Genomic DNA, 20,768 nt, shown 5'->3' with positions numbered 1-20,768 from the left:
TTCAATCTCCTGTTACAGATACTTGTGTAAGCCCAGCAAAACGCGTCAGTAGACCATTTCTCCCTGTGAACTTGCACGTCTGGGACAGGAGGTGTGGGCTATCTCTCGCCCGCAAGCCCCCCGCACGGCCGGGCTCAGGCTCCTTCATCTCGGTCTCTCACTGCTCAGGACCCAAGGCCCCCACGGGGAGGTGCTCACGAAAAGTCCACGGCTCAAGGTGCATTCCCTCCCGCTACTTTATCCGGGGCGAGGGTGGGCCACACGCGCATTCGGGAGTGGGGAGCCACGGGAGGGAGCATGTGACCCTCTCTTCTCCGCCCCAGCCGCGCCCCTCGCTATTCTCCACCCGGCTTCCCGCACCCAGCCAGCCCGACGTCGGTAGGTCCCCGAGAGCGGGGGGGCGGGGCCTTGGCCTTCCCCCGAGCCCCTCCCCTCCTGCCTCCTCCCTCCCTAGCCCCTCCCCTCCGCTCCCCGCAGGCCCCTCCTCTCCGCCTTCCCTCCTCTCCACCCCTCCCTCTCCTCCTCTCTCCTCCCTCGGCGGACCCTTCTTGGCCCCCTCCCTTTCCCGTCTTTCCTCCTTCCTCCTCCCCCCTCTCCCCGCCCTCGCCCTCGCCCTCTCCCTCGCCCCTCCCCCGCCGCGCCCGGGGCCGCCAGAGGCTGAGTCATCGCTGCGGCGCTGCGGGGACGGCGGGTGAGCAGGTAGGGAGGGTGCGAAGAAAGCGACGTGCGCCCGTCGCCGCCACCACCACGGACGGGGCCGAGTCCCTGCGCGCGGCCCTCTGCCGGAGAGGCCTGGGAGGGGGCACCGGTGGGCGCCGGGGCCTTGGTGGGGAGGGGCGGGCGGCCCCGGAGGGCGCGGATTCCGCCTCCCTTGCAGCAGCCGCTTTGCGGCGTTCTGAAAGAGCTACACGTAGGATGGAGTCAGACACTTACACCATTAGGATGGCATCCAGGCCAGGCAGCGTGAGCTGGCGGCCCACGGGCACATCGCCCTGCACCTGATCCCTGCTTGACCTAGAGTGTTAAGTTCAAGCAGATGCCAGTATTTAAACACCATCTGATATTCTGTAGGGGGAACATCAGATTCCCAACCCTTGAAAAATTAGAATACGTGGCGACACTGGACCCATATTTCCCAGGATGACAATAGCCTAATGCTGAGTGCGGCCGCCTTTTTTAGTCAGGGCAGTGCATCCTCTCGTTGGCCACAGTCCCCAGGACCCCTTCCTGTTTCACCTGGGCCACGAAACTTCGTTGAGGCTACCCGCCAAGCCCTTGATCTAGTGATTCCTAGTCCTGACCATCCTACCTACCCATTTCTCAGATGCCAGTGGGGAAGTGGAGACGGAAGTTTCCCAGAGTCACACAACATGTGGCCTTAACGCTAAAAGAGAACCCACTTATCTTTTCGCAAACCGTCTTGTCTCCTTTGGTATGCGGACTAAGAAAGGGAATTGTCCTGTGAAAGGCCGGTTCCAGGACATGATCTGGGGGTCAGAGTGCGCTCCAAATGGAAGATGATTCGGAGCAGTAGTTAACCAGGAGAGGTTTACATTACAAAGCTTTACATTTATTCCTGGATGAGAGCAGATCATACTAAGAAATTGAGCAGAAGCAGAGTGTTCGGCAGCCCCTCCCTGGAGTTGATGGTACATTCGGGGTCTTTCTTTTGGAGTCACAACAGAAAGCAAAACTGGGGCAGGTGGATGGATGGAGCAGTTGGCAATTCTGGCAAATTTGGTTAGAATAAGCTTTTTTCAAGTCACTGGAGACCTGGCCTGCGAGACCTGAGACTTGTGTAAGGGCTGCAAAAGCAGTTATTGCTTGGATTGTTCTCTGGTGCTTCTCAGCCTGTGATGTGTACATGAGTCTGGTAAAATGCAGATTTGAAGTCAGTAGGACTGGGATGGAACTTGAAAGCCTACATTTCTGACAAGTTTCCAGGTGATACCAATACCACAGGCCCCCAGATCCCACTCTGAGTGACAAGGCCCCCAGACTCCTTGTGCCTTCTGGTTTATTCCTGAGGGTCATTCTACATGGCAACCAAAAGGAGGGGCTCAGAATGCTACAGACCTGGGTGTGGGTCCCCGCTCACCCCTGAGTCACCAGGTAACATCAGGCAGGCCGCTTATCTGTGTGCCTCAATTTTCTCAACTGTTCGGTTGGAATCAAAGAATACTGACTCCTTAGGAGGATAGGAAAGGAAGAATGGACTGGACGTGTGGCCCCAGCATGGTGTGTGGCTCGTGGTAGATGCTCTGTAAAGGTGGTTTCTGTTACCATGTGCTCTGTGGGCCTGCCCATAAGCAGTGACACCCATCAGCAATCTGGGTTAGGAAAGGGGATACAGAAAACATTTCAGGATAAGAATCAAACCCCCTACTATGGCCTTTCCAGGCCTTGCATGGGATGGTCACTACCAGGCCACCCCTTGCTGCTCTTCCCCTCTCTGTCCACGCTTCAGCCGCACTAGCCATTTCTTAGGCCCTTCAGCCATGGTACTTTCTCTCCTCAGAGGCCTGGTACATGCTGTTGTTCCTCGTACTTGTATCTGCCTGGCCCCTTCTTATCCTTCTGTCTTAGCTCCTGTATCACTTGCTCAGAGATGATCCCCAGGGGCTCTCAAGTAAGGATTTAGGGAGTATATTCTTTTTTTTTTTTTTTTTAAGATTTTATTTATTTATTTGACAGAGAAAGAGAGAGACAGCAAGCGAGAGAGGGAACACAAGCAGGGGGAATGGGAGAGGAAGAAGCAGGCTCCCAGCGGAGCAGGGAGCCCGATGCGGGGCTCGATCCCAGGACCCTGGGATCATGACCTGAGCTGAAGGCAGACGCTTAACGACCGAGCCACCCAGGCGCCCCAGGATTTAGGGAGTGTATTCTGGTAGAAAGGGAAAGCGGGGACATCTTTTGAGGCTGCGTATAAATAGGGAGGTCACCATTCTTACTTCGAGTCTGCATTTATTTAGAGCCGCTTTTGGAGGGGGTTGGGGGGGTCAGAGAAACTCAACACTGCCCCTGCCTTTCTGCAAATTAGAAAAGGGCACAGCTTGGGCAAGCAAGCAGGGACTGGGCTTTAGCTTTCGTCTGCCCTCTCAGCTGGTTACCTTTGTGCAGTATACAGACTGTGCAACCTTATGTGGCAGCCCGGAGTGCTAATGCTTCCCCCAAGCTGCCTCGTGACCTGCTTAATCCGGCCTGGATTAAGCTCCTTTTATAAAATTTCTTAACTCCATAAAACTCACCGCAATTGGAATTAGGTATCTTGGGAATGATTTATTTAAGCTCTGTCCCCTGCAGTAGACGCTATATTCCATCAAGGCAAAGTCTGTCCGTCTTGTTCTAGGCCGTATTCTTAGCCTGAGGCCTGCAACAAAGCAGGTACTCCTTAAACATTTGTCGACTCTTCCAGGAGCGAGCTCATTGTCTACCAGGGGAGATCGGACTCATTAAAATTAGCTGTGGCACGAGATGGGCATGCACGGAGCCTGGTGCAGCCCCAAGGAGGGAGAGGTCACATCTAGCCAAGGTCATCCGGGGCTGCTCACGGCAGAGGTGGTGTTTCAGCCGGGCCTGACGGAATAGGTGGAGTGCACCAGACCCAGAGGAGTGGGAGGGTGTTCTTGGCAGTGGAAATGGCAAAAGCCAAGGTACAGAGGGAGAAAAGTTCAGTGTGTTCCTATGAGAAGTCACAAATTACGATCAGCTGACGGGCCAAATGTGTTTGGCAAATTAGCTGCCAATATTTAAAAAAAAAAAAAAAATCAGGAGATTTCCCATAAAGATCCAGATTTCCGGATTTTCTTTAAAAGAAATTGGAAGATACCACCAAAGAACAACTGACAGGCCCTGAGAAGGGACAGGCCCTTTAGAACGTGTGCCCTTGCTCGGTTGGCCACAGTCTCCCCCTTTCCCGGCTCTGTTCGTCCACCCAGCTCTCCTTGCTCCTCACGGTTCCTTCCTGGCCTGCTGTGCCGCTGGCTAGCAGACCATTTGATTGACCCGTGGGAGATGTGAGCGAAGTTGGTTCAGATGGTCCAGGCACTTAAATGCCAGACGAAGGAAGTTGGCAGATACCCACCCTGGAGGAAATGAGGAGCCACTGAGGGACGGTGAGCTGTAAACCTTGACTGTAAATCACAGTCTCCAAGAAGGTCCTTGAGGCCTGTAAAGAACAAGAGGCATAATAACCCAGACTGAGGGAGCACCAGCGCCCCAGCGGGTTTTTGTTTTTGTTTTTGTTTTAGACTGGTAAATAACAGGCCTCCTTAGCTCACTGAGTAAGCTGGTAACTGCAGGGATTTGGGGGTCCTGTCCAGCTCCCCAGGGCGCAGCCCACAGCTACCCTGGCTATGCCAGGCCTGACTTCAGAAGCAGGAACTCTGGGCCAAGGAGGCTAGTGAAGTTCTGGAAACCCGAAGGAGTGGGGAGCTCTGCATGGGGATTTCAAAGAAAATAAAACATGGACTGACCCATGCTGGGGGACAGGGTGCTCCCTAAAGGCAGAATTTTCATCTTAAAGGTTTCTGATTACTCACACACGGGTGATCTCTAACTTGCTTCGGCTGAGCCTTGAATATTTTCAGACACATTATTTTTCCTTAAAAATCACTGTAGTTGTCTTCTGTTTATAAAAATAGTATACATATTAGAAAAAGGGAAATATAGAAAAATAGAGATGAAGACAATAGTTTATCAGTAACCCTACCACCCAGAGGTAACTTAACATGTTGGTGGATTTCCTTACCTTTATCTATTTTTGTTTCAGTCTATTTATACTTTTTAACAATGAAGTAGGGGTCACATTTCATATACAATTGATTGCCCTTTTCTGATGAACAATATACCATGAATGTGTTACCATGAGAAAATATTAATGCATCTTGCTGTAAAATCCTTGAATAAGAAATTCACGATAGGGAAGTAAACATTATATGTTGCATCACTTTTCCAGGTTATTAAATATGCTTTGAAAAAACACTTTGTATGTTTGTTTCCTTCCATTCTCAAAGTAGTCAGGAATCTGTATTTTTTGATCTTTCAAAACAGATGAAAGAGGGATTATTACCCCCATTTGACAGAAGATACTGAATCACAAAGATGAAGTGATTTACCCAAGTGAGTAGCTGGGGCTGGGGGGGTGGGTGCCTGCACTACAACCCCCAGGCCTTCGGAGTCTTAAGTTAGTGCCGTGGGGAAGGGGGGGACACGGGATGCTCTTCCCCACCCCAGTCGTAGTTTAGATCATGTCAGCTGTGCTTTAATACTAGAAATCAAGGAAGGCTTTACACTGAATGTGGTTAATCTAGGTGGACTTTGTGGAAGAGGCAGATTTTATTCCAGATCTGGAAGGTTTGTCCAGTTCGTAGGTAAATTAGTGGCAGGCACCCAAGCCTCCTGACTCCCAGGTTAATAATAATAACCAGCCTTTATCATGTGGCAAGTGCCTTACTAGGCCCTTAAATACTACTTATGTTATTTAATCCTCATATCGAACCCTATGAAGCACTGTTATTTTCACCAGTTTAAAAATGAAAAAACAGAAGCACAGAGAGGGGACATGACCACTCAAAGTTGCACAGCTGGTGAGTGAGGGCAGAGATTTGAACCAGGCAGCAGGCCCCAGAGCAGTTCCTGTCACTTCATCTATGCACCCTCCCCACCTAGGCTGAAGGATGGACAGCAAGGGTGCAGGAAGCGGGGAGTCCCCACCCCAGATGGGGGGTGGGGGGTGAGGATGGGGATAACCCGCTGGCTGAGAGGCTGTGCGACAAGAACCAACCGGGGAGGATGCCCCGTCCCTCAGAGAGGATTCCCAAAATGGGAAAATATAAATTAAAAAACGAAGTGTTCCCCAGAGTATTGGGCAACCCAGTGGCTAGTCCAAAGCGGTTTTGTCTTGGTCCCTCTTTGATTCTGAGACTCTATCCTCAAAGAGCAGCAGACTTGGAATTAAAAGAGACGATGTAACTAGTCCTGCCTCTGCCGAGATCTGACTGTGATCTTGGGCCAGTCGCTTCCCCTCTCTGGCTCTCAGAAGTTAAGGCTGGTCCTTCCAGCCGGTCTTTGCCACTCACGTCTCACCGGGACGTAGCCCACAGGTTTCTGGGCCTCTGGGATGGTGCGGTGGAACCCAAGCGGCCTGCAGGGCTCTGGGGTCCCAGAGTGCGGGGCCAGCCCGGCATCTGCCCGGCTCCCCGTGGCTGCGTGCGTGTAGGAAGGCTGCAGGTGTCCAGCGGAACCCAGCTCCCCCCCCCCCCCAGGCCTCCTGATGCCCGGGAGAGTAAGGGTTAGCGCACAGGTCTGGGAGGCACTTGAATTCCTCCCTCCAGCTCTGCTCGCCAGGTCCTGCTGGCCTGAAGGGACACCTAGCTTGCCCCCTAATAGCTCACCCCAGCAGCTGTCCACTCATCCTTCACAGGGCTGAGTTCCCAGGGTGCACGTTCCCAGACACAGCCCTGCTGCCCAGACCAGGAAACCTTCACTCGCTCCCCACTGCCGCTGGAATAACGTCCAAACTATATGCCTGAGAAGGCCTGTCTCCACCTGTCCCCAACCTGCCTCCCCCACTCCTTTGCCCTGTCACCTTAACATAGAGCTTAGTGATTCTTAAATGCAGAGGCTCAGGAATCAGGCGACCGGATTCAAATCCTGAGTCTGCCTGTTTCTAGCTATGTAACCTTAGACGAGTTACCACATACCACTCAACCTTGACTCCACACCCTCAAAATGGGGGTGGTAGCACCCATTCCATAGGACTGGGTGAAGAACTAAATGAGTCACTTAGCATAGTTCCTGGAACACAGTAAACTCGCCGTAAGTGCTTGGTGTTGTTAGAACAGTTCTCAACCACATTTGGCTACCACCTCCTACTTCCTAAAGCTGGCCATTCTCTTTCTCAACACTGTGCCTCCATGTATGCCTGGAAAACCCTTCCTCTTCCTGTTTCTCCACCCAGTAGACTCCTACACACTCTTTAAAGCCCTATTCAAATGTCATTGTGAAGACTTTACCATGCTTCCCAGTTCCTTTCTCCTCTACCTGTCTGTTACCACCTGAACCCAGGGGCCACACGGCATCGCCGGTGATGGGACAGCCAGCATGCCGTGCCTTCTGATAGGATGCAGGAGACTCCACAGCTCCACCTGTTTTGGCTCTTGCCAAAAACGTTCAGCCTAAATCTAATCAGGTCTTTAAAGCTAGCTTCAGTTTACAAGAATTGCAGGGGGAGAGGAACACCTTGAATAACACCCAGAAAAGCAGCCAGACAAATCCAGAATGTGGGACAGCTTATAAGACCACAGGCATGGTCTCTTTAAAGTCAATGTCATGAAAGCAAAAGCAATGGGAGAGGAGGTTCTAGATTTAAAGAGATCTAAGAGTCTTAACAACAAGATATAAGATGTGATTCTTGATTGTATGTTGGTTCATTTTTTTTTTAAAGCTATCGAGACCATGTTTTCAGACAGTAAGGGAAATCTGACTATAAACTGGGTATCAGATGATGTAAGGGAATGATTGTTAATTTTGTGAGTTGAGTGTATTGTGGTTATGGAGGAGAATTATTATTATTATTATTATTATTATTGTTATTATTATTATTATTATTATTTGGAAATGCATGCTGAAGTGCCAGAATATCTGTAATTAACTTTCAAATGTTTTAGCCACAAATTTAACATATAGCGAGATTAAGTAAATATGGTAAAATGTTTACAATTGTTGAATCTGTGTGATTGATATGTAGGTATTCAGTTTACAGTCCTTTCTACTTTTCTGTATGTTCAACATTTCCATAATAAAAAGATTCTTTACTGAAGTGTAATTGACATATAACATGAGTTTCAGGTGTACAACCAACAATTTGATCTATGTACATACTGCAGAATGATCACTATAATAAGTCTAATTACCATCCATCGGTGCACAGAGTTACAATTTTCTTGTGAGGAGAAGTTTTAACTCTCCTAGCAACTTTCAAATACACAGTACTATAACTACAGTCACCATCCCGAATGGGATATTCCCAGGACTCATTTGTTTTATAAAAAGTTTTTTTAAATGTTCCTTCTCCTGGCCTCCCATGGCAAGTTTCTGGGCCTTCATTAAAACATGAATCACAATATATGGAGATGATGTATACCAGTGGGTCTTGCCATTCAGATTACAGATTATGAACTCCTGGGTGTAGGAACCAGATCAACTGTATTTCTCTCACAGTGCCAAATTTATAATAAATACTCTTTAAATATTTGTCAAATGAATGAAGACTGTGCTATGGCTGTAGTGCATGATTCATCAGTAGACTTACTCTTAGAAATTTCCAGAATGGAAAATGATAATGCAAACTTTTATCAAGCACTATGTACCAAGTTTGGTGCCAAGCCCCTAATTTTGTTTGTTGTGGATTTTTTGCCTTAATTTTGGTTTTTAAAATACTGCATTCAAGTATTATTTATCTAGGTTACTAAGTTTTGGGGGGCCTCCCTTATTTTAGCACTGGAGGCACCCTGATATGGGCCTGATAACACAAGTTTTTTGGCACATGACTGAGTAATGCCCCATTGCCCTCTGGGAATCCTTCCAGATCCTATCATTTTATTTGTCTGACAGAATTGATGTTTGTTTGGCCTCACTGTAACATTGCTCTTGTCATCTGACCTGAAGAGAGGTTTGCAATCTGCAGTGCATATTTATTTTGCTGCCCCAGCAACATTCTCCCTTCTCTGGCAACAGCAACTCTGTGGTGCTTGGGGACCTTGCCCTCCCCGTCTGCACGGCGGACTCCAGCTGGTAGCCCAGAAGTGGGCATGTGACTCAGTTCTGCCAATCAGAGCCTTGCAATTCCTGGCCACAGTGATTGCTTTGGAGAGGTCATGTGACTTGATTACAGCCAATGAGACTCAGTTCTGGGGGTTTGACCTGAACTCTGGAGGAGGGACCCTTTCTCTTCTCTGTGGGAACTGAGGCAGGATGGAAACCACCATGGGGGCTTGAACTTCTTTGAGAGTGGCTCTCACGCAGAGGACAGTACAGGGTGAAGGAGTCAGGGAAGAGACATCCCAATAGTGTTTGAGCTCCCGGATCCGGTTGCACGTAAAGCAAGTCTGCTGTCTGGACTTAAGGGATGTGTGGGCCAACTTTGCGTAAGTCAGTTTGAGTTTCCATCACTTACATGATTCACTCCCTCTTGCCTGTGGTCTGGCCAGGCTGGCCCCAGGAGATGCCTTGGGGAGGCCCAGCACCCAGCACCAGACTTCCGCCCTGAAGTTCTCCATCCAAGGTGCCTTTCATCCCTGGGCAGCCGTGGAGGGCAGAGGATTGATAGCAACCACAGGAACTCCACAGAGCATTCCTGAGCACTGGTTCACTGTCAGATCCTGTCGTAAATATTTACACGTCGATTTACTCCTTGTGTCCTATAACAATTCTATGAAGCCCATTCCATGAACTCCAGGCCGAAATCAGCCATCTACTCCCAGGCCAACTGCTCTAAATCGCCAACAAGAGGCAAAGAGAAGGCCCCAGGTAACCAGCAGACAAGCCTGCTTCCCACTCCATTTCGTCTCCTTTGTAAATCGGTAGACTTTCTAGGAGGCAGACTCTTTCTAAAAGAGCCTCTGAGCCTGGGTATTAGCAAACCTCTCCCCGCACACTTTCCCATAACACTGTCTGCATCTCGAAGTCAAGGGCTTCAGGACAGCTTCCTTTGGCTTGGTAGTGTGCTCAGCACCGAGGGCAGTGTAGGCTTTCAAAACTGGCAAGGGGGGTTGACACTGGCCATGGCCGTCTCTGCCATCTGTGCTCATTTGTTCACACAACGAACATTTATCGAGTGCCAGGTACATGCCAGATCCCACTCTAAGCGCTGGGGATATAATCGTGAACCGCACTGGGGGCAGGCTCTGCCCCCAGGTTGCTGACAGTCTTGTCAGGGAGGCACGCATTAAACACATAATTGCACATGCAATTATTTAATTACAAGCCTGAGAAGCACTGAGAGGGGACAGCCCGAGCTGTTAGGATTGTTAGGATCCTGCGCTCATTGTGGTGCCGTGTTTGGTGCTGAGTGCCGGGCAGAGTGCGGAACCAGGCACAGCCCCTGCCCACGAGGAGATCACCGAGCACAGACGCACGCCGTGGGACAGGCTGTGTCTCCAGCCTGCAGCCTGCGAGCAGTGACAAGGTGACAGCTTTGATACCTGCTTGAAAGAACAACTTCACTCCTGCTTCCGCAGGAGAATCAAATCTATTTAACCAGTTCCATTAGCCTCACATCGGTCTTACGGTGTCTTTCTCTAACCCTCAATGGTTTTGACTCTCTAGGGTTGGGGAAATTGGGACCAATGGTCACTGAGCCAACTGAGAATGTTTCGTTAGGCTCTATAAAAATAGGGTCTTGGGTGAGGAATACACCTCGTTTCAGTGAGAAGAGAAGGCATCAGGAAAGGGAAGGAACTGGATATTGAAACTCCCTGTGCTCTGTGACTCCAGCAAGCTGGGGACAGGAGCTCAGCTTTGAGGGCAGGCCTCTTGTGATATTTCTGGCTGCCTGGCCCCAAGGGTGCAGACTAGAGTGTGACGCCCAGCTCGCCACAGGGAACTTTCTGGATGGCTCTGTTATTCAGAGCATGTGATGCTTTGGCTCCAGCAGCCTGAGGCAGTCAGGGATTCTGCAGAGCTGGGAACGGGGTGCTCAACAGCAGAGGTGAGCATGTGTGCGCATTCAGACCTAGCAGCTCTGGCCTGGTCATTTTTAGAGCCTGCTTCCCTGCGGGATCAAATCGTCAGGATCACTTGGCCCCCTGGGCCCTGATCCAGGCCTGAAATGTGACAGCATGGGGAGAAATGGAAAGGAAGGAGTGGCCTCTGACTACATCCCCCACTGGACTGAAGCACTCTGAGGGCAGGAAGTGCAGTTGATTCTATTTTGGGTCTCCTGAGCCTGACACCCTGGGATGGAAGTCTTTCATCATCAGCATCAGAGCTGCCATATATTGAGGGCTTCCTATATGCTAGGCACTAGCTCATCTAACGCTGACAACAACCCCATGACATAGGTTCTTTCTTTCTTTCTTTTAAGATTTTGTTTCCTTATTTGTGTGTGAGCAGGGAGAGCTGCCGAGGGGGTAGGTGAGGAAGGAGAAACAATCTCAGGCGGACGCTGCACTGAGCGCAGAGCCCAACTCAGGACTCGATCTCACGACCCTGAGATCGTGACCTGAGCCAAAACCAAGAGTCAGACGCTTAACCGACTGAGCCCCCCAGGCGCCCCTATGATGTAGGTTCTACTATTATCCTCATTTTACAAGGAGCTGGGGCTCAGGGTGGTGCAGCGGGAGGCACATAGATGTAACCATTTGAGAGCAACATAGAATGTAGCATTTTGTCCTTTTGCCAATGCCCTTCCTTGTGTCAATAACAGTAAAAGTAAATAACCTACCCACTGAGGCTCACTTGGTCACTTGGTCAAGTGCTTTATGTATATGAATTCATTTAATCTTCGTATCAACCTATGAAGTAAGTATTACTATGCTTCTGAGAAAAGGGAATAACTTGGCCAAGGTCGCAGCTAGTAAGTTACAGAGCCGGGATTCAGCTTAAGAATGTATGGCTCCGAGATCTGATTCTGCTGAGCATCAGACACCTCTTTCAATTCCTGGTTCCTCCACAAATTAACCGTGTGCCTTGGCAAGTCATTTAACTTCTCTCGGCCTTGTTTTATGCATCTATAAAATGGGTAGGTTGGGCTCAATGATATGTCAGAGTCAGCCCACCTCTAGCTCTGATATCTAGACCTTAAAGCCCTTCAGGGACATCACCTCTGTATTCCCAGCACTCAGAAAAGGCCAGGAGTGGGTACCAGGTTGACATATGTTGAGTTAAGTCTATCCTGATGGGGCCCTGGCTCCTATGTCCACATGCACTTGCCATTTCTAATCTCTTACATTTCATAGCCTCCCCCTACCTCTTGTGGTCCAAAGATGCCAGAAATCACCCATTTTGGTTGTTTTCCATTTTTCTTATTTAAAAATGCTTCTGTATATCTCTTAATGGACTCAAGTTTCTCTTGAGTATAGATCTGGTTGGGGAATTTTTGGATCATGGGGTGTACACAAATCACTCTCAAAAATTGTAGGATTTTACTTTCCCACTAGCTGTGAGAGCTACCTTTTCCCTGTATCCTTTCCAAACTTCGAGTTTGTCAGATTTAAAAAATTTTGTCAGTTGGTTGAGTGTGAAATGGTATAAATATATTTTAACTTTTCATGGCGGAAATTTTCAAGTATTTACAAAATAACAGAATAGGGTAATGAATTTCTATGTACCTGTCACCCACCATCCAACCCCTTTCCAGTTTTGTTTCCTTTAGATTTCACCACCATTCTTTTTAACCAAATCCAAGATATCATTCCATTTCATCTCTAGATGTTTCAGCAAATATTTCTAAAAGATAAGGACTCCCCCTTTTAAGTGTAACCACAGTGTATCGTCAAACCTCTGCAAATGTCAACAGTAATCCCTCCACATTACCAAATATTCAGGACAGCGTCCGCATTTACCCAATTATCCCATATTTTTAAAAATAATTGCTTGAATTAAGAGTCAAACAAGGTTCATACAATGTGATTGGCTAATATTTCTTAAGGTTTTTTTTTTTTTTAAGTTTTCATTTATTTATTTGACGGAGAGAGAGACAGCCAGTGAGAGAGGGAACACAAGCAGGGGGAGTGGGAGAGGAAGAAGCAAGCTCCCAGCGGAGCAGGGAGCCCGATGTGGGGCTCGATCCCAGAACCCTGGGATCATGACCTGAGCTGAAGGCAGATGCTTAACGATTGAGCTACCCAGGCGCCCCATTTCTTAAGTTTCTTTTAATCTAGAGGTATCCTTCTCTCTCTCTCTTTTTAATATCTTGACATTCATTTGTTAAAGAAATCAGGTTGATTTTCCTGTTAGACTTTCCCCCAGTTTGACTTTTGCATATTGTGTCCCCAGTGGTATCATTTCATGTGTTCCTCCGTCCCTTTATTTCCTGCAAACTGGTAGTGGGGTTAAGAACAGGGGTTGGCAAACTATGGTCCATGGGCCAAATCTAGCATCTACCCTTTTTTGGAAGCAGGATTTTGTTGGAACACAGCTTCGCCCATTTGTTTAACAATTGTCCACAGCTGCCTTTTTGTTCCAACAGCAAAGTACTTGCCACAGAGACCAACGTTTAAATTACCTCGCCCATTGGAGACAAAGTTGGCCAACAGCTACTCCTAAGGCTTGATCAGACTCCTGCTTGATTCTTGCGGCATGATTTCTTCATAGGAGGTGGTGGTTAATTCCACCAAGAGGCTCATTACATCTACTTTTTTCTCTTTTTGTAGGATTACCAGTTCGATCAACTAATTCATAACGAGTTGCAAAATGGTGATATTCCGAGTTAATCCTTCTTCTTTCCTGTTTCATTTAATTCGTTGGAATGCTTACATAAAAAGCACCTTCCTCTCATCTACTCTTTGGTTGCCTGAGGCACAGTTCTTACAGGAAAGACAGAATAAATGCTTAATTGTCTTCTTTTATTTACCAGGCTTCAAAATATAATGAGTTGATTTCCTCATATCTTCCGGAAATGATCACTGCGGTTTTTTGTTTATTTTAAAAATATCATTATGAACTCCTGGATTGAAATATATTCAATGTTTTCTACTCACTGCAGTTATTTTCTTTACTGATGCTGAAATTGTCTGGACTTTGGCAAATGGGAGTCTCTTCCAGTTGTCTCTTAAAACTCTAGTTTCTTTGATTTGTGCCATTAAAAGTCTATGTACATGTTGTACATTTTCTGCCCCCAAACTGGAATCAGCTGTTTGTTTTTTTGAGGACCGTGGGTTCCTTTATAGAAAATTGGGCTTAGAGACCACAGTCAGGGCACTAAAAATGCTCACTCAAGTGTTGGTTGTTTCTAGACCTGATGACAGTAGGCAGAGCTAGGGAACACGGTGCTTGTTTTCAGATTGGCTACATCAAAAATTCACATTAGAACTTCCGATTTAAATCCAGGATTGTAAAATTTTTACTTAACCTAACCTTTGTCTTTCATTTGTGTCTCCTTTCTCTCCCACCAAAAAGTCCTGGTTCTCAACACCACCACCATGAAACTCACTTGCTTTACCCCACACTACCCACCCGACAGTTTCAGAATAACAATCCCAGTGTTCCCACCAACAACACGATGGCTGAAAACAGGCAGCCCTTTTTAAAACTCAGAGTAAAAGATTCCGAAAACAAAAGTGGAAAGGAATTGAACAGGAAGGGTCTGTGCTGACCCTATGTCACCATATGGCGGTTTGCATTGCTGCTGCGAATTTTAGTATTATATTGTTGGTCAGGATTTCATTCCTCAATGTGGGAAGCGCCTGAAATCATAGCTCTTGCCCTTTGGGAATTTACACATGTCTACAAAGTGGAAGAAACATGAGGTAAAAGCAGTGTAGGCTCGTGGAATGATTGTTTTATTGGTAACTCAAATGTGCTGATTAACTCCAGACTTCAGTTTCCCTCCATAATGAATGAGGATAAAGAAAGGAAGGTGAAATTTGCAAGAGGGGATCTTGGGCAAGTCATTGCTCTGAATCATTTTCTTATCTATTAAAAAGGGAGTGCAGGGATTGGACTATACTTTAGCCACAGCAGCTTTCTTTCTAGTCTCCAAATACCCCAGCCTCAGGGCCTTTGCACTTACAGTTTGCAGTGCCTAGAGCACTCTTGCTCCAGCTCTTTTAATGAGTGGTTCTTTGAAGCTGAAGTCTCAGCTTCAATATCACCTCCTCAGAGAGGGCCTCACTGACTACATAATCTAAAATAGCCCCTTCATTACTTTATTATATCAGCCTATTTTATTTCTTCATGGTACTTTTACCTATCTAATCCATTTACTTGTTTATGTCTATGTTTCCTCTCTCTAGAATGCAACCTCAATAAGGTCCTTGACTTTCCTGTTCACTGATGTTGCCCTAGGACTTAAAACAGGTGTGGCACATAATAGTTGCTGAAGAACAATGCCTGCTGTATGAATGGATGAGCTAAATAATCTCCCAAGTCCTTTTTAGCTCTAAGTCTATGATACGCTCAATAAATTGAGTGGAGACTCACATACAAGCATGACTGTACCATCTCACAGATGTGGAAACTGAGGCAGTGAGTGGCTTGCCAAAGGCCTCACCAAGAGGGAGGTGGTGTGGTCCAGGAGCAGTGTATGGAAAGTCAAATGCAGGAGACTCAGGTTTGGGTCCTCACACCCTCCTCCTCTGTCAGCCTTCCTTCCCAGAGCTGCGTGAGCTGGACAAGCCATCGCATAGCTCCAAGGACAGTTTCTCCATCGACTGAGAAGACACACAGATAACTCTGGTCTGGGGTTACTGTGAGATAGTGAGGCTTTGGGAACTGAATGGCACTAGGCACTTTGCAGAATGTTTGCCCTTTCTTTACCTCCAGCGGGTCCTGCGGTTGGGGCGGGGATAAGGAAGGAAGCCCGGGAAGGAAGGGCTGTCTGTGGAGGAAGGGAGAGCCAGCTGGTTGCCACGGTTTGTTTTCTCACCTGGGTCCCCAGCCCTCCCCTAGCCTTGCTTCTCTCACCTGCTCAGGTGAAGAGGTAGGGGGAGCCTTGCTCAGCCAATGAACCGCAGTCATTCTCTTAAAGGCACCCAGCAGCTGGCAGGAAAACCAGCCATGCCACCTGGAGCGCTCCGCGGTGGGGGCCAGAGGCAGCTGTGCCGGCTAGGTGTAATTAAGCCCTCCGTGGCCACCCCGTGACCCCAGGGCCTGGTCATTTGATGTCCTGGAGGGTGCTTTCTACAGAGAGGCCTCCTTCACCAGAGCTGGCTTTCCAGGAGGCTCCCATACCTAGCTGCCCTGGCAGACGCCCAGGGAGGGAAGACAGCGTGGCCTTGGCAAGTGCCTGCCAGGAAGAAGCCCACAGGTGCGAGGGAGCAGCTGTTTTCCTGTCCTGACCCCCTGCGCAACCCTGGTGAGTCCGGATAGTCTGGGTTTCTTAAACCTCAGCCCCGCAGGGTCTGGTGGGAAGATGCTTCTCCGGAGGGGCAGAAACCGTGGGTGCTGGTTCCGGCCCTGCTGTGTGACCTTGAACAAGTCACTCCAGCTCTCTGAGCCTCGTGTTCTCCGTGTGGGAAAATGAGGACCTCAAATTTTCCATGTCAGCTTTCTCCTTTTCTTCTTTTCCCCTGTCACACCTCTTGTTTTGGAAGATTTTTGTCTGCCAAGCTGTACCTGTTACATAATGTCATTAATTGTTTTTCCCCTTCTTTGTTAATTGGGACCCTATACTAGCCAATCAGCGTTTTCTGGTCGGCAGGAACAAACCGCGGTGATACCATTGAGCTGATGTAAGTTAAACCAAAAGCAAAGAAATGTGGTGTTTTAGTCTGCCTGCGCCAGCTTATCTAGAGTCAATATTTGCTTTTCATTTGGCCTTTTGAAATATAAGAAATAGGGCAATTTTCAGAGAAAGGGGATCCTAGGTGGGACCCCTAGATCTAGCTTGCGTGGTTTACGAGGGCACGGGCAGAAACACCACCTTCACACCCCAACCCGGCTTTAGTCTCTACATAGATGGGATGTGTTCTTGAAAGTGGGATCCTGTGGCCTGAAAATTTCCTATTTGGGGCTGGACTGCTCCTAGGAGACCCCACACTGGGTTCATCCCCACTCTGCCTGAGATAGGACCACCCTGGATGGGGGAGCTGTGTCCCTCAGTCCTCTGCTAGAGGTGGGCCAGTGGGATGATGGAAACGGGTAGGTGCGAGCACAGTATCTGGAGTCCAGGAGCATATGGTGGACCCAGCTTGTGCTAGGAATCAGGACACAGGGCTAATCTGCATTGACTGGCTTTGTGACCTGAGGCAAGTTGCCTAACCTCTTTGAACCTCAGTTTTCCCAGCTGTAAAATGGGGATTGTAATCTTGGCAATGCTTGCCTAGCAGGATTATTCTTAGGGCCAAATAAAATTGTGTATATCCTGGAAGCTCAGAGTCCACAGATTTTAAAATGCTTCCCAAATTCAAAGATTGAAAACAAAAAACCCACAGACATGCATTTCAGAATTGACAAAATAGAGTATGGATGTTTTATAAAACGTGACCTCCACGATAAAGAATTATTCCAATTATGATGGGATTGTGGTTGCTTGTTAAGTTCTTTTCCTTTTTTACAATACCATTTACTGGGACTTTTTTTGAAATACAGACTCATATAAACACAAAGCGGGGGAAAACAGCTCACTGAGTCATGATATTTTCTAATGACTCCTGGAACTGAAATCCAGGTCGGGAATGTGGTCCTAATGGACGAGGCGCTGTAATATGTGGTTGGAACGTGCACTTTGGAGTCAATCTTGAGTTCAAATACAGACTTTAAGACCTACCAATGACCTTGGGTGTAAGTCACTTTTCTCTGCCTCAGTGTCTTCTAAATTCTAAAATGAGGTAGAAGTGGAGGAATACCAAAAGTGTTGGCTGGCTAAGTGGTGGTGGTGGTGTTAAGCTGAGTCAAAGCCCACATACTTGTTCCATTAGAGAGTCCCAGAGGGGCAGGGCTCCTGATCCTTAGAGTGGGCTGGAGGAACTGATTCAGAACAAGACGTTTGGGTCTGTCTCCCCGTCCGTGAAATGGAGCCCCTCTCAGCCCTGCCATCATCTGGGCTTGGCAGGAGACTCCTGGAGACACTGGATGAGGAGGTCTTTGGAACCAGTCCATTCCCCTGAGTCCAGGGGGTTGTCGCTTGCTTCGGGGGCCTGGACAAGGTACCAAGGCCCTTCTGTTCAGTCATTTGAGCTTCTTTGCCTTGTCACTTCTCCCACAGCTCCCTGCTGAGCAAATCAGTCTCAGGGAATGCTGGGTCAAGGGTCTTGATGTGGCTCAGTGAGCCTGCAGGAGAATGAGTGCAGTGAGAGCTAGAATACAAGTTCCCCAGGAATGGGAAGGGCAGCCCCTCTGGCCCAGGCTCTGGGCAGATGGTGTGTGAGAGCGTGTCTGCGCGTGTGTGTTTGTGCACCTGAGCTAACAAAATTCAAGTTGCAAAATTCTAATGCCGTGAAGGCCCCCACAGGTCCTGTGAGCCAACCCCCTGCACTGTACAGGCCTCTCTTCTAAACAACACTAGAAGGTTGCGGCTGCACCCCAGGGAAGCCTCCTAAACATCTTTCCTTGGTAACCAAACTTGGCATCTCCACGTCCTCCCGAGGGTGTATGCAGGGTATGTGTGAGCATGTTTGAGGGCCCTGCGTGTCTCCGTTAGAGTTCCATGGACACTGAGCACAGAGACCTTGCAGAAAAATAAGCTGAGGTGGATGGACTGGGGTGCCTTGGGGGTTCATCCGACCACCATGGAGCTTAGGGGCTCTTTGGTGGAGGAACTACATTTATTGAGCACCTACAGTGATCGAATGATTGTGCTGTTTAAAATGCATGACCTCACTTAATCAGTAAAATATGCCATTTTAGTATTCCCATTTTACAGATGAAAGCTCCGAGGCTCAGAGAGGCTACAGATCTTGAGTAAGATCGCTCAGCTTACATGTGGCAGAACCATGACTCAGGTCTTTGTACTGCCGATTCCAGAGCCTGGGCTCTCACCTGTTCCACCAGAAGTTGCAAATCAGACCAAATACTAAAGTCCCCAGATCCAATTTGTTTGGCCTACACAGTGTTTTGTTTCGTTTTAACCTCTTAAACTTTAGATGCCAACATTTGCATATGGGGATGTTTAATATAAAAATCTCGAACCTGACTTCTCTTTAAAAATCAGGAGAATGTGGCCCTCTAGGTCCACACCCTCCCATGCCAGCCAGCAGCTTAAACTGATAGTCAGGCTGCTGCCTTGAAACAGAACACATGAGCTCTAGTTTGCCACAGTTCCCACCACTCCCTACTATCTACCTAGCACGCTCTCTCATTTATGTTACCTGCACAGCCCGACACGTCTGCAAAGACCTGGGGCCCTGGTCCTGGGACTTGAACCGGCTGTAACCTTAGGTCAGTTGTAACACTTGTCTGGGCCTTAGCTGTAACCTGGGAGAGTGAACACTGTGAAACAGCTTTCTAAGTGGCTTTTTGTGCCGTTTGGGAGAGAAACGACACGTCTCCTGCATAGCCACGTCTTGACAACCTGGCTATGAGTGATGTAAGTCCATGTAAATGACACTAGGAGTGGTGGGTGTTACTCTGTCACCATCATTCTGCTGCACTGCGTGTCTGATGCTTCTTGTGACAGGAGACATTTGGGGACAGGTAGGGCCTGGAGGCCCTGGTGCTGGCATGATGCCCATTCCCAAACTGCTCAGAGTTCACCTTCCATATGCCTGTACTCATCTGTTCTGGGAAGGCTGATTGAGATTTCAACATCCCAGTTTCCTATTCTGACCCCATTTTTGCTCTGGAGTGTACAGGAGAAAATCTACAGCCCAGCTAAGAATGTTCGCTCTTTCCTGTTACACACACATACACACACACACACACACACACACACACGCCCTCTGAGTGAGAAATAGCCATGCTTTAGAAGTCTGCACTTCTGTCTAGGGTCTTACTTGAGTTTCTGGGATCAGATCTTTAGAGGCGCAGACCAGCCCAGATGGAAATGTGCAGATCATCTAGCCCAGCAATAGCAGATACGATTCACTTCATTTGCTAATTCCAATCAACTGGTAGGGCGTTGAAAAGGCTTCTGAAGCTGCATGTGAGCGGGGAATGATTGTATGCTGAGATCCACCAGCAGTGTCTACCGTGCGCTTGGCCAGGCTTGTAGCAGTACTTCTGCCAGCGATTATACCAACACAAAAACTACCTGGGGAAGGGAGGTGAGTTGCCCAAAGTCACTCAGCAAGGCCAGGAAGAGCCCATTCCGGAAGCAGGGTCTCTTTTTATCTTGAGGCCACTCTTGCTTCCACTCTATTATCTCAGAGAAGACAATTGAGACTGGGCAGGGAAACGAGCAACAGGACTCAAACCCACAAGTCCTGGCTCCCCCGGAAGCCTGGCTGGGGTTGGGGCTGAGGAATTCAGTTCTGTCCCACTAGACCGAGCCCTGCCAGCCTGGCCTGTTGGCTTCTGCTCCACTTCTCAGAGTCCCTTTGCTCCTGCCCCACTTTCCTGCCTTATTTTCCTCGGGCTCAGAGTGTGCACGTTGGAGCATGGGGCCTCGGGGGATTCTGGGTCCTACATGCCCTCTTTCGGCAGAGCCTTCAACAAGCTCCCAGCCCCCTCAGTTCTGGAAGAGAAGTCCTAGGACAGGGGCTCATAACCTACTGATGTCAGGGCCTCCTCTGGCAATCTGTGATGCTGGAAGGACCCCTTTTCAGAATGTTTTTAAATGCACAAAAGAAAATACATAGGACTGAAAAGAAAACCAATCCTATCAAAATATGGTTATCAAGATATTTTTTAAATCATATGGCATAATAATATGTACTTTATTAGTAACTTTAAAATGAGATCTGGCAGCAGACATAATAACTATTGTCATTTTAAAGTAATGATGAGCATAAATGATATTTTGAAAAGTCTATGACAACTATAATGTGATACAAAAATATCTGATTTCTCTTGGTGACACAGTCAGAGGAACTGTCAATATTGCTGTGGTCACTGCCGACATTTGTAATGGAACAAAGTATTTAACTTGCGTTAGAGGTTAGGGAAAATAAAGATGGAATTTTTCCTTCCAAGTTCAGAGAATTCTATTTGTGGACCCAGGCGGAGAA

At 48.1% G+C, this 20,768-nt stretch overlaps 1 long non-coding RNA gene across 1 annotated transcript in view; it reads left to right on the top strand.

Annotated features, from left to right (window-relative positions):
* The first annotated feature begins 527 nt into the window (after positions 1-527).
* LOC103664559 overlaps positions 528-20,768 on the top strand; it is a 31,518-nt gene continuing 11,277 nt past the window's right edge. Inside the window, exons 1-2 of the long non-coding RNA XR_005834843.1 lie at positions 528-699; positions 5,053-5,121. This is a non-coding gene — a long non-coding RNA (uncharacterized LOC103664559). The remainder of the gene's footprint in view (positions 700-5,052; positions 5,122-20,768) is intronic.

This window comes from Ursus maritimus, unplaced genomic scaffold (assembly GCF_017311325.1).
Source record: "Ursus maritimus isolate PB19 unplaced genomic scaffold, ASM1731132v1 scaffold_15, whole genome shotgun sequence".
Lineage (NCBI taxonomy): Eukaryota > Metazoa > Chordata > Mammalia > Carnivora > Ursidae > Ursus > Ursus maritimus.
This window is presented reverse-complemented; position numbering and strand designations above follow the sequence as displayed.